Genomic DNA, 12957 nt, shown 5'->3' with positions numbered 1-12957 from the left:
GAAAAGATGAACCACTATCAGAAGCTGACCTCAAACGGGTCCAGCAAAGATATCTTTAACACCTGCTAAGCTTGTCATTAAATCAGCAACCTTATTAAAGGATTATGAGTAGGTTACATTCTAAAAGTCGAGATGGTTCTATCATATCACCCTTATATGTACACCCACGATATGGCTCGCTCTCCCTTGCTCTCTCTCGCAGTGGCCATCTTCACAAATGAATGGAAGTCCCTATAACTAGGTATAGCTTGACTAATGAGTTCTTCCACAATGACAGATACTATCAATTGCTATTTAAATTAAAGCAAATTGGGAAGCTTCAGTCAATTTATTTATTTGTTTGTTTGTTTGTTTATATTTTACACATCTGTGACCTAGGCTGAACCTATTTGTGTATTCCCTTCTTTGATTTATACAGAAAGCTTGAGTTAAGCACAGTTACGTTAGCTCTCAACAGAATTTTATTGTATTGTGAATTTTATCGATTTCAATGAAATCCACAATCCTCGCCATTAAATCTTAAACAACAAGATAAATATCAACAAACACAACTATAAGATAAGAAACATTAATCACACTTATATTACTCTGTTAGCAACCACTTCTAATGAAGTTAATGTAAAGTGCATGAAGAACCAACCTCTGACTATTTTGATATCCGACTAAACCAAATAGGGATTGCAATGCAGTTTTCGATGCAGGCAGAGGTAATTGACCGATGAGGTCAACCTTGTGCTGGCCTGAACTAAGCCCCTCACCTGAGACCCTGTTTCCCTGGAATCCCACAGAGTTCTGCATGAGTTGTGCCTTCTTTGGGTTTATGTTTAACCCTGCCTGCTTCCTCACCCTTGTATTCAAGTCCCTGCACTCCTCTGCACCCCCCTACCTCTCTGACATCCTCTCTCCTCAAAATAGTACCCGTTGCCTCCGTTCTTCCAGGTCTGGCCTCCTCTTCTCCCGAGTCCTCCGCTCCACCCTCGGCAGCCGTGCCTTCAGTCACTATGCCCCGAGACTCTGGAACTCCCTTCGCCTCGCCCCCTCTCTTCCCCTTTTCAGGTCTCTGCTGAAGTCCTTTCTTTTCGACCGCGCTTTTGGTCACCTTCCTCCCCCTCCCCCGGCTCGGCTCCAGGATCCATTACTGTGAAGCGCTCTGAGACGCCGTCCGGCGTGGAGGGCGCTATATAAATCCAAGTTGTTGTTGTTGTAGCAGCTGTAACAATTCTTGTAATAGGATCATATGTTGCATCGTTTTGGTCACCAACAATTTTTATTATCCACATGCTGTAATAAACATTGTGATGCAGAAAAGTCCTTGATTACCACAGCCATCCTCTTGTGGAATATTGTTGGACAATTATGGAATCCTTGAGGCAAATAAGTCCAGGTATATATTCGATCTTCAAAAGTAAATAAAAATTTATACTGGTACTCCCGCTTCACAGGAATACTCCATTAGTATGTCCAGAGTGGAAAATCACTTTGCCTGTTCTGATATTTGTGATAACAGAGTAGGAGTTTCCCTCACAATAGGTGAACACACTGGAGTTACTGCATTTAATTTGCGATAATCAACTGCCGCCACTATGTTTCTTTTAACATTTAACAGAGCCTCCAATTTCTCATTTTGCTGTCTCAACCAGCGAATTTCATTATAAATATCATTCCATGGAGCTTCTCCAGAGGGTAGTCCCCCTGGTCTCCTTGACCAACATTCGTGGACATAATGCCCGGGTCTACCACATTTATAACATATTCCTGATCTTGTCCCAGAACCCTGACTTCCTTTTCCCAATCCTAGTCGCATTCTAGTAGGGGTCCCTCCACTGCTGCCACTATTCCTACCTTAGATCCCTTCTGCTATTTCATCATTCTCCAAGTTGCCATCATTCCCATGCCTGGGTAAATGCCTTTATACAATCCAGCCATAACATATTCTTGTTAACTAGAAAAATCCTTAATACTCACAATAGCTATTTTAAAGAAGGTTAACTTAAACTGAGGGTCTGCCATTGTAGGGACACGTCTGACGATAACACCAGTAACGGCATTCACTCCTGCAGCCACAGCTGCAGCTGATAAGGCTGGGGTTACCTGCAGTTAGTTCATACACATTGAATAGACATGCTGCGAAAGCCCATTGGTTCCTGAATCATTTTATTAGTCTTTCCCATTTAACATTCCTGATCCCATCTCAATATCTTGCTGTTTAGTAGTTGCTGGAGCATGTAAATCAACTGGGATGGCGTTCCTGATATCTCCCGAACATGCAGCCATCAATACTTTCCCATTCTCTTCATCACTTAATTGTGTCCCTATGGATACCATATGGTGCAGAGCATCAGCTGGGTCAGTAGCATACATATGACTCCAATGCCAACGCTTCTATCCCCATATTTCCTATCAGCTGATTTACAATGGTGTAACCCTGTCGTACTCTGGCATTATCAAACCTGTCAGTTCTTACTATGACTGCTACTGGCATCGGGTTCTCATTGAGAGGGGAATTACTTTCCCAAATGGGGGTAGTAGGTAATGGTGGGAAATTTATTAATTGATTATAAGATGGAGGTCCCTTAGCCTCCTGGTAATTAGCGCCTCATAATTTAGCACATCTCAATCCATGTCACAATCACCCTCCTCGCCATATTTAGAATCATAGAATTATACAGCACAGAAGGAGGCCATTTGGCCCATAGTGCCTGTGCCAGCTCTTTGAAAGAGCTGTCCAAATTAATCCCATTCCCCTGCACTCTCCCCATAACCCTGCAAATTTGTCCTCCCCAAATATCCATCCACTTCTCTCTTGAAAGTTGTTATCGAATCTGCTTCCACCATCCTTTCAGTCAGTGCATTGCAGATCGCAACAACTCTGTAAAAAAAATTCTCCTCATCTCCCCTCTGGTTCTTTTGCCAACTATCTTAAATCTGTGTCCTCTGGTTACTGATCCACCCACCAGTGGAAATAGTTTCTCCTTGTTCACTCTATCAAATCCCCTCATCATTTTGAACACCTCTATTAAATCTTTCCTTAACCTTCTCTGCTCCTAGGAGAATAATCCTAGTTTCTCTAGACTCTCCCCATAACTGAAGTCCCTCATTCCTGGGACCTCCTGGTAAATCTCATTTGGCCTCTCCAAGGCCTTGACATCCTTCCTAAAGAGTAGTGTCCAGAACTGAACACAGTACTCCAGCTGAGGGCTAACCAGTGTTTTATAAAGACTCATCATAATCTCCTTTTGTATTCTATGCCCCTATTTATAAAGCCAAGGATATGCTTTTTTAACAGCGTTATATAGTCAATTCACTTTACAGTGTGTTCTGTGAAGCGCTTTGGGACATCCTCCCGATGTGAAAAGCGCTATATCAAATGCAAGGATTATTATTATTATTATTATTATTATCTACCTATGCTACTACCTTCAAAGATTTGCTTATATGAAACCCCCAGGTCTTTGTGTTCCTTCACCCCCTTTAAGATTATACCATCAGCTTATATTTCCTCTCCTTATTCTTCCACCCAAAATGCATCACTTCACATTTCTCTGCATTAGATTTCATCTGCCGCGTGTCTGCCCACGTTACCAGTCTGTCTAAGTCTTTGTGCAGTCTGCTACTATCCTCCTCACCGTTTACTACTTTTCCGAGCTTAGTATCATCTGCAAACTTGGAAATTGTGCTCCCTATACCCAGGTCATTAAAATAGATTAAAAGGCGCAGTGGTCCTAATACCGACCCCTGGGGGACACTGTATACTTCCCTCCAGTCAGGAAAGCAACCATTCACCATTACCTCTGCTTTCTGTCTCCCAGCCAATTTTGTATCCATTGCTGCCTTTGTCTCTTTAATATCATGGGCTTCAATTTTACTAACAAAAGCCTTTTGAAAACCCATATATACTACATCAACTGCATTATCTTCATCCACTCTCTCCATTACTTCATCAAAAAACTCTATCTGGTTTGTCAGGCATGATTTGGCTTTGACAAATCTGTATTGGCTATCCTTTATTAACCCATATTTTTCTAAGTGAAAATTAATTTTGTCTCAGATTATCATCTCCAGAAGTTTCCTCACCACTGACATGTAGTTCCCGGGTTTATCTTTCTCCCCCTTTTTGTAGAGGGGAGTAACATTTCCTTTTGTCCTCTCAGGCCACATGAGGATTGAAAGAGCCTCTGCTATTTCCACCCTTACTTCCCTCAGTAACCTCGGATGCATCCTGTTCGGACCGGATGACTTATACTTCCTTGAGCACCGTCAGCCTTTTGAGTACCTCCTCTCTGTTTATTTTTATCTTATCCAATTTCTCTACCCTTTCCTCCGATGCTATGGCATTGGCTGCATCTTCTTCTTTTGTGAAGACAGATGCAAGGTACTCATTCAGTACGTCAGCCATGCCCTTTTTTGGTCCCGATTCAGCCCCGCCCTTACTTTTATTCTTTATATGCTTTTAAAATACTTTAGGGATCCCGTTTATGTTACCCGCTAATCTTTTCACATACAATCTCTTTTCCCCTCATTTCCTTTTTTTTAGCTCTCCTCTGTACTTTCTATATTCTGTTTGATTACCTTCTGTATTTTGGACCTGACATTTATCATAAGCCTCCTTTTTCTGTTTCATTTTAATCCCAATTTCTTTAGTCATCCAGGGAGTTTTGGATGTACTACCTTCCTATTCGTGGGAATGTATTTGTTCTGTCTCCGACCTATCTCCCCCTTGAAGGTTTCCCATTGCTTGTTTACTATTCTACCAACTGATCTTTTTTTCCAGTCCAACATGGCCAACAAACTTCTTAGCTATTCTCAGGGCTCGATCGGTACAACTTGTTGTAATAATCGGTTCTTGTTGTAATAATATCTGACACTGCATATGATGTTCCAGATTTGAAGGTGGTTTTGGGTGTCACTTAATCTCCCTTTTAGTCTTTTCTGTGGAGTCCTGTAGCTCAGTGGTTAGAGCACTCGCTTTGCAAGTAAGAGCCCTGAGTTCAATTCCAGGCAGGGCGAAACTTTGGGCAAGTTTCCTTACTCCACACGCCTAATAATAATCCCTCCAAAACAAAACAATACTAAGTTGGTCATTTTCAATCCACGACTGTCTGTGGGACATTGCTGTGCGCAATTGGCTGCTGCGTTTCGCCTACAAATATACAGTCAATTCATTTTACAGCATATTCTGTGAAGCGCTTTGAGACGTCGAGAAGACGTGAAAAGCGCTATATCAAATGCAACAACAACAACAAGATTCCATTTATTGAGCACCGTTCATGTCGGGAGGACGTCCCAAGGCGCTGTACAGTTGGGTCAGGACCCCAGCAAGGGGGAAATGGTCAGGGTGAGGGGAGGGAAGGGAGGGCGTGAGGAGGGGGTAGAGAGTCGAGAAGAGCTGAAGGCACGGTCAAAGAGAAAGGATTAATATTATTGTATTATCATTAGTACAGTAGAATCAATTTTGCTCCATCCCACTGCGAAGATGTGTTGACACTCTACGTTGCCTCCGATCCTTCCAAAGTTACATCTCTCTTTTAAGTGTTTTTTTTTAACTCCGCCTTCTCTTCCATGTATTGATTCACAAGTTTTTGTCCTCAGTTTTTTCTCTGAGAATGGAGCCCATCCCTCCTCAAGCTGCCAGTAGACTTGAGCTGTTTTTCAGAGAGAGAGCGATGGACAACTTTAGGGAGGCTTCTGCAGCCTGCGCGTTTCTCAGCCTTGAAATACCCACATGTCTGAGGAATGCCTCATCTTTCTGAGCCCCTTTGTTTCCACATCTGTACTCAAGGACGTGATTATTCAAATCTCAGAGGAGGGAACATCTTCTCAGGAACCTAAAGATGGAAAATATCAGAAGCTGAAATCAACCTGGTCCAGCAAAGATATATTTAACCCCAGCTAAACTAGTCTTTAAATCAAACAACCTTATTAAAGGATTATGGGTAGGTTACATTCTAAAAGTATACAAAGATTAATTAAAAGCCTTAAAAAACATTAAGCATCACAAATGTAATCTTACAGTGGACACTGTCATAAAGAATGCAAGTACAAAAATAGGTAAGTAATGTAAAACTTGGTTAGACCACATTTGGAGTACAGGGTGCAGATCTACATTGTTTGTCTGTCTATTCTGCTGTTCTTGGCCTGAGTTGGTGTACCCACCCTCACTTACACTGGTCTTATATTTCAGCTTATGTAAGGTGTTTGAGCGGCTGTGACAATGGTAGCTGGAGATGACACACTGATGACAGCTTTTATTTTTGCAGAACCCCAAACTGTCACCCATCACAAGCGACAAATCTCTCATTCAGTGATTGTTTTGGTGTATGTTACTTTTAAAAACAAGCACATAGTTTAATATGATTAAATGGATTTACTCTGTAGCACATTTATTGATTATTATACCACTCCTGACATTTACGGTGGGGGCTCAAGGCAGATTATGTTAAGGTTAAATTTACGTTGAATTTGACTGTGATTCCTCTTAAATTAAGGTTAGAATAGTTTGTATTAGGTTAAGAGACTAAGGCTAGATTAAATGTCAGAGACTAGGATTAGGTTAAGGATTAGAAACCTGGATTAAGTTAAAATCAAAGGCTTGGATTAGGGTGAAACTGTAGGCACGATTCCTACCGCACACACTCCTTATCGAGCAGTGAGAAGGAACCCAATTGTTTGTGGATTGTCCGATTGCTTTCTGGGAGTTAACAATCCCTTAAAAAAATTGGTCACTCAATTGGTGATGGTCTGTAGGACACTCCTGTGTAGGTTTCTGCTGTGTTTTGCCTAAAAATGTCAATTCACTTTACAGTATGTTCTGTGAAGCCATTGGGATGTCTGAACGATGTGATGAGGCACTATATCAAATGTGAGGATTATTATTATAATAATAATAATCCTTGCATTTGATATAGCGCTTTTCACGTCGGGAGGACGTCCCAAAGCGCTTCACAGAATAGACTGTAAAGTGAATTGACTGTATATTTGTGGGCGAACGCGGCAGACAATTGCGCACAGCAATGTCCCACAAACAGTCTTAGATTGAAAATGACCAATTTATTATTGTTTTTGTTTTGGAGGGATTATTATTAGGCTCTGTGTGGAGTAAGGAAACTTGCCCAAGGTTTCGCCCTCTGCCTGGAATTGAACTCAGGTCTCTCACTTGCAAAGCGAGTGCTCTAACCACTGAGCTACAGGACTCCACGGAGTTTAAATGACGAGTTGAGGTGAGATTTAAATGACTAAATTGGTGGAGTATTTGGATGTTGTGCGATGAGGAGCGTTTGGTTTGGGGGGAGTTTATTTTCTGGTCTGGACGGGAATGTTTGAGTGGAGGGTCAGAGCGGAGCTGCGGGAGGAGGAGGGGCTGAACGGTGTATTTTGCGTTTGTAGCGCCGACCCCGTGCGGGTGCGGTGCGGGTGCGGTGGATCACAGGATCGCTGCTGCATCGGGTCCACGAGGCCACAGATTACTTCTGCACCGGAAGTGTTTTATGGGGAATTATTGCAACACTTTTTTTTGATCAGAAAGAGAGGATTTACAGAGATCTGATCCGGAGCGCGAGGACCGCAGTCACCGCCGCAGCGCAGGTAAGTGGCGCTCAGCACCGCTCCCACTGCGGGACCCGCATTCCGCTCACATTCTCACACCCAACAAAACGGTTACATCTCGTGTGCACTTCCTCGGAGCAAATATACAGCCAACAGCGGACTGGGCTGCGTACACACAGCAGCGGACTGGGCTGCGTACACACAGCAGCGGACTGGGCTGCGTACACACAGCAGCGGACTGGGCTGCGTACACACAGCAGTGTTTGTGTGAGAGAGAGAGGTATATGCAATGACTTTATGTAATTTGTCACCGTCTCTATCAGATGTTTACTGATCTTTGTCCAAATCAGTTTCACCCTTGAAATCGCCTACGATCGTCACCCTCTTCCCTCCCATTGGCACCAGAGGGCGGGAGGGAGGGGAGGGGCGGGGGCCAGGGGCGGGGGGGCAGGAGGCGGGGGCGGGGGGAGGCGCGGGAGGCGGGGGGGGGGGCGGGAGGCGGGGGGCGGTGGGGAGGCAGGAGGCGGGGGGGGGGAGGCGGGGGGGAGGCGGGGGGGGGGGGCAGGAGGCGGGGGGGGGGGCAGGAGGCGGGAGGGGGGAGGCGGGGGGGGGGGGTCGGGGTGGGGGGGTCGGGTTGGTGGGGGGGAGGCAGGGGTCGGGGTGGGGGGGTCGGGTTGGTGGGGGGGAGCAGGGCGGGGTGGGGGGGTCGGGTTGGTGGGGGGGAGGCAGGGGGCGGGTGGGGGGGGTCGGGTTGGTGGGGGGGAGGCAGGGGGCGGGGTGGGGGGGGTCGGGGTGGGGGGGGTAGTTTGCCGGCACCCGCTCCCTGTCTCTAACATGTACACTCTGCGGTTGGGTTGGATTTGTTGCGGATCGGGAGCAGTGAGCGGCTGAGACGTATTTGAGTGATTTCACGTCGAAATTAACCGAAGGAAATGCGCACTGGAGCAGAGCAGAGAGACCGCGGTACTGACTCAATTACAAATTATAGTACTGATTTCCCAAATCCCGGCTCTGTTTCTCCTGTTATCCCGCAGTCTGGCATTGGTGTGTTATGTGAAAGACTCTTTCTGAACACCTTCTGCCCTGTCTTACTGCACCCAAGCAGTTCCTGCACTTGGTTTTGTAAGATCCCACAGTTAAGGAACATCGTGGTGGCTCATTGTGCTGTTATTTTACACCACACATAACCAGGTGACATGGCCAAAGGCCACTCACTGAAAGACTGAAAGTGGGTGTGTGGACTTTTCCTACCAACCAGTGACACGAGTCCACACCTTCGTCCCTTCCTGGCTGGACTATTCCAGTGCCCTCCTGACTGGTCTTCCCAGCTCCACCATACACAAAATTCAATTAATCCCAAACTCCGCCACCCGGATACTCACCTGCACAAAACTCTCACCACACCAGTGCTTGCCAGGCTCAACTGGCTCCCAATTACTGAACAGATCAATTTCAAGATTCTCTCTCCCATTTTCAAATTCCTTCATGCCCTCGCACCTCCTTACCTATCCCATCAATTTACCCCCCACTCCACCACCCGCTGCCTCTGCTTGCCTGTTTCCGGCCTCCTGTTTGTCCCTTGTCCCCTCCGTTCCACCATCGGTGGCCATGCCTTCAGGCACTACGCCCCAAATCTCAGGAGCTCTCTCAATCCCTCTGCCTAATCCCCTCGCTTCCCACTTTTAAATCCCACCTAAAGATCTTTTTGATTGTGCTTACGGTCACCTCCCCCCTCCCTCTCCCCTTGGCTCGGTATCTGGGACGCTACCCCATGTGAAAGGAGCTGTATAAATGCAAGTTGTTGTTTCAGAAACGATGCCTGCACGTGGACAAGTCTGTCAGGCTGTACTGTATTGTAAAACATTGCCAGCCTTGTTCAGATCCTTTCTAAGATGAGGGCTGGGGGGGTAGGGAGCGTTAGTAGAGAAGAATAGAGATTTGGAATATGGGCATAGGGAAGAGATCTAGAATGGGAGGAGAATTTTAGAGAAGGAGAAGACATGGAATCACTGCTTACAATTATATTGCAACATGGTACATCGACTCATGCCTGAACCCACCTGGTTCAGGTGGTTTTGCAGGTGGATCTGAACCGCAGGTCAATGGATATGCACATTGCAATCGTGAACCATTTCTAATAATTATAATAACCTGAATGAGAATGAATGAAAATTAAATTGGAGGAATATAGAACTGGAATAACATTGCAGAGTAAAGGCTATTTGATCGAGCTCCAGGGTACCACTTGTTTAAAAAGAATCAAACTACTTATAGACTAGCTCTGTGGTAAGACTATCAATGTGTTAGCAACACAGATTAACTACAACAATTTGTATTTATATAGCGCTCCTCATGCAGAGCTCCACTGCTGTCAAGCGGTCTGGGAGCAAGTGATACCCTGGAGGTCTATCAGATGGCCTTTACTAGATTAAGGATTATATCCTTTCTAGTCATTGGTCTTTGAAGTAAATTCCACTTCACCTTATGCACAAAACAATAAAGGTGAATGCATTCATTTTCAAATTTTCATAAGCAGCAAATAACTCAAGACAAGTGAAATGTAGCATTGATCGTAATTGCTTGATACTAATTGAGTTTCACTATATTCAAATTAAAGTCTGTTTCCCAGTATTTGCTTCATTGATTAAGCTAATTATACAGTGCATTATGCTGATGAATAGATAGAATGGGACAGAAGCACACATAACAAATGTCATTGGATTTTCAGTTGAGAAACTTGATGCCAGCTAAGTGAAGCAGGTGATTACATGATACCAGTAGCGTGAACACTATATAACTCACTGGCCAAATACTGTGTAATTTTCCTGTAGAGGTTTCAGCTAACAAACAGTACCCATGCCAGCCATAATATGGACCACACACTTGAGTGGAGAACAGAAGTTGCTGAGAATCAGATGACCAAATTTGGAGCTAACATTGTACTACTATTGTTAGCTTTTTAAAAATCAAAAACAGAAGAGGGATATAGTTTTAATAATAATAATCTTTGCATTTGATATAGCACCTTATCACGTCATTGAGCCGTCTCAAAATGCTTCCCAAAATATATTATAAAGTGACTGTGAATTTTGTGGGCGAAATCAGTATGTTTACATAATAATAATAATGCCTGTATTTGATAGAGCTCCTTATCACTTCAAAACGCACATCACAGAGATTTGTGTAAAGCGTGGTGACCTGTATATTTGTATGCAAATGCGTTATAGACAATTAGTGTACAAAGTACATCAATATCCCACAAACAGCCAAGAAGTGAATGACCATTTTTTTTGAATGTGGGGGATTGTTGGCCTATACACTGGAAGAAATCAACTCCCTTCTCTTCAGGTAGTGTGATTGGATTTTTAGCATCCATTTGAATAGGCAGATGGATCTCAGTTTAACGTTTCATCTGAAGAATAACGCCTCCAACATTGTGGCACTCCCCATCATACTAGTCCAAATTGTGAACTCAAAAGTCCCAACATTAACTTTGAACCCACAACCTTCTAACAAAGGCAAGAGTGCTACCAACGAAGCCATGCTGTCATTTATGCTGGAAATAAAAAGTAGAAGTGCTAATGCTGGAAATATGAAATTAAAACAGAAATACTGTAAATGTACATCTGGTTGACATTGCATTTGATAGTGACAAGTAAGTTGATATTTAGCATGTAATCCTTTACCAGAACTCAGTATTCTCATTAATACATTTTCCAATAATAATAATAATAATCCTTGTATTTCATATAGCGCTTTTCACGTCGGGAGGACGTCCCAAAGCGCTTCACAGAACACACTGTAAGGTGAATTGACTATATTTGTGGGCGAACGCGGCAGCCAATTGCACACAGCAATGTCCCACAAACAGTCGTAGATTGAAAATGACCGATTTATTATTGTTTTTGGTTTTGGAGGGATTATTATTAGGCTCTGTGTGGAGTAAGGAAACTTGCCCAAGGTTTCGCCCTCTGCCTGGAATTGAACTCAGGTCTCTCACTTGCAAAGCGAGTTCTCTAACCACTGAGCTACAGGACTCCGAGCAAAATGGATGTCTTTTTTGCATAATGTTTTGCTTGAAAAAGTTCAGCTGAGTGCACCGCCCCTCTTTGGCCATGTCATTGCACTGATGTTCACGTTGAAATTGGCTGTAACTTGATTCCCGTACTAAACTCAGCAAATTCATTTTGTGGCAGATTTAGTGAGATACATCCAAAAAAAAAGTCTTTACCTTGCTGAGGTGAATTTGCCACAGCAATTAATCATTGAGCCTATCTATATATCGTTGAGCTAATGGTCAATGCTATATTGATCATAATAATAATAATCCTTGCATTTGATATAGCACCTTATCACGACTTCGAGATGGCTCAAAGTGCTTTACAGAATATACTGTAACGTGAATTGACTGTCTTTTTTGTGAGCGAAACACGCAGCCAATTGTGCACAGCAGTGTCCTGCAAATAGTCGTGGATTAAGTGACCAAATTATTATTATTTTTTAAGGAATTATTACCCCCATAAAAGTGACTAATAACCGGATTCCTACCTACTGCTAGGTAAACAGAGGTTTATGGAGTAAGGAAACTTGCCCAACGTTTCGCCCTGCCGGGAATCAAACCCGAGGCTTCTCGCTTGCCAGGTGAGCGCTCTAACTACTAAGGCACAGGAGGAACTTGTACAGAGATAAAATCACCTGATGCTGAATTCTGTGATTTAAGTTTACTGAAATTGAGTACGGCACTAACATTTGTTGTAGGTAGGAATAATAAAAACGACACTGGTATAACTCATTAACATTGCCTCCAGACATTTTTGTCTACATCCTCTGTTGGCCCCAGAATGTGTTACACACAGCCTGCTAAAGAATCAGAAGTGGCACACATAAATAGCCAATATATGAAACGTTCCGCTGTCCAAGTGCTTCTTTTAAACCATAGATGTTAAACAGAGCTCGTATATTTTGTTTTCCTAGTCATAACTAATTGGGAGTGGGTGGGTGGGTGGTGGGGGGGGCAAAAGAACACATTTTGGACTTCAGCACATTATATGCAGTACTCAAATCAGGTTTTCAAACTCCAGTTCTCTCCGAGTGTCAATACAATCAAACCACCAATTGTGCTGTGGTTTCTGTGGGAGTGTCTCATCCACTGTGGATTTAGGAATCTGTTAGGGAAGGTGGATGGCCTCTTCTTAGCAATTGTTTTGTAGACTCCCAACTATCAATTTCCTGTTGTATCCATTATAATAGATTGAGGCTAAAGTACAGTAGATTGAGGATAAAGCATATGTGAGAGTAGGAGGTAACAGGATTATTTACCATTACTACACATGGTCGATTTAAAGAGAAAGGGATCTAAAATGCAATATTTGCAAATTGAAAATCTGTTATTTACAATACAATAAAACATTTGTT

At 43.5% G+C, this 12957-nt stretch overlaps 1 protein-coding gene across 1 annotated transcript in view; it reads left to right on the top strand.

The window, feature by feature from the left end:
- The first annotated feature begins 7261 nt into the window (after positions 1–7261).
- Positions 7262–12957, top strand: part of abhd6a (abhydrolase domain containing 6, acylglycerol lipase a) — a 42704-nt gene continuing 37008 nt past the window's right edge. The window contains exon 1 of the mRNA XM_007910645.2: positions 7262–7581. The gene's annotated coding sequence lies outside the window, so the exon portion shown is untranslated. The remainder of the gene's footprint in view (positions 7582–12957) is intronic.

This window comes from Callorhinchus milii, unplaced genomic scaffold (genome assembly GCF_018977255.1).
Source record: "Callorhinchus milii isolate IMCB2004 unplaced genomic scaffold, IMCB_Cmil_1.0 Scaffold12, whole genome shotgun sequence".
In the NCBI taxonomy this organism is placed as follows: Eukaryota; Metazoa; Chordata; class Chondrichthyes; order Chimaeriformes; family Callorhinchidae; genus Callorhinchus; species Callorhinchus milii.
The sequence above is the reverse complement of the archived record's forward strand: the minus strand, read 5'-3'. Positions and strand labels throughout refer to the sequence as shown.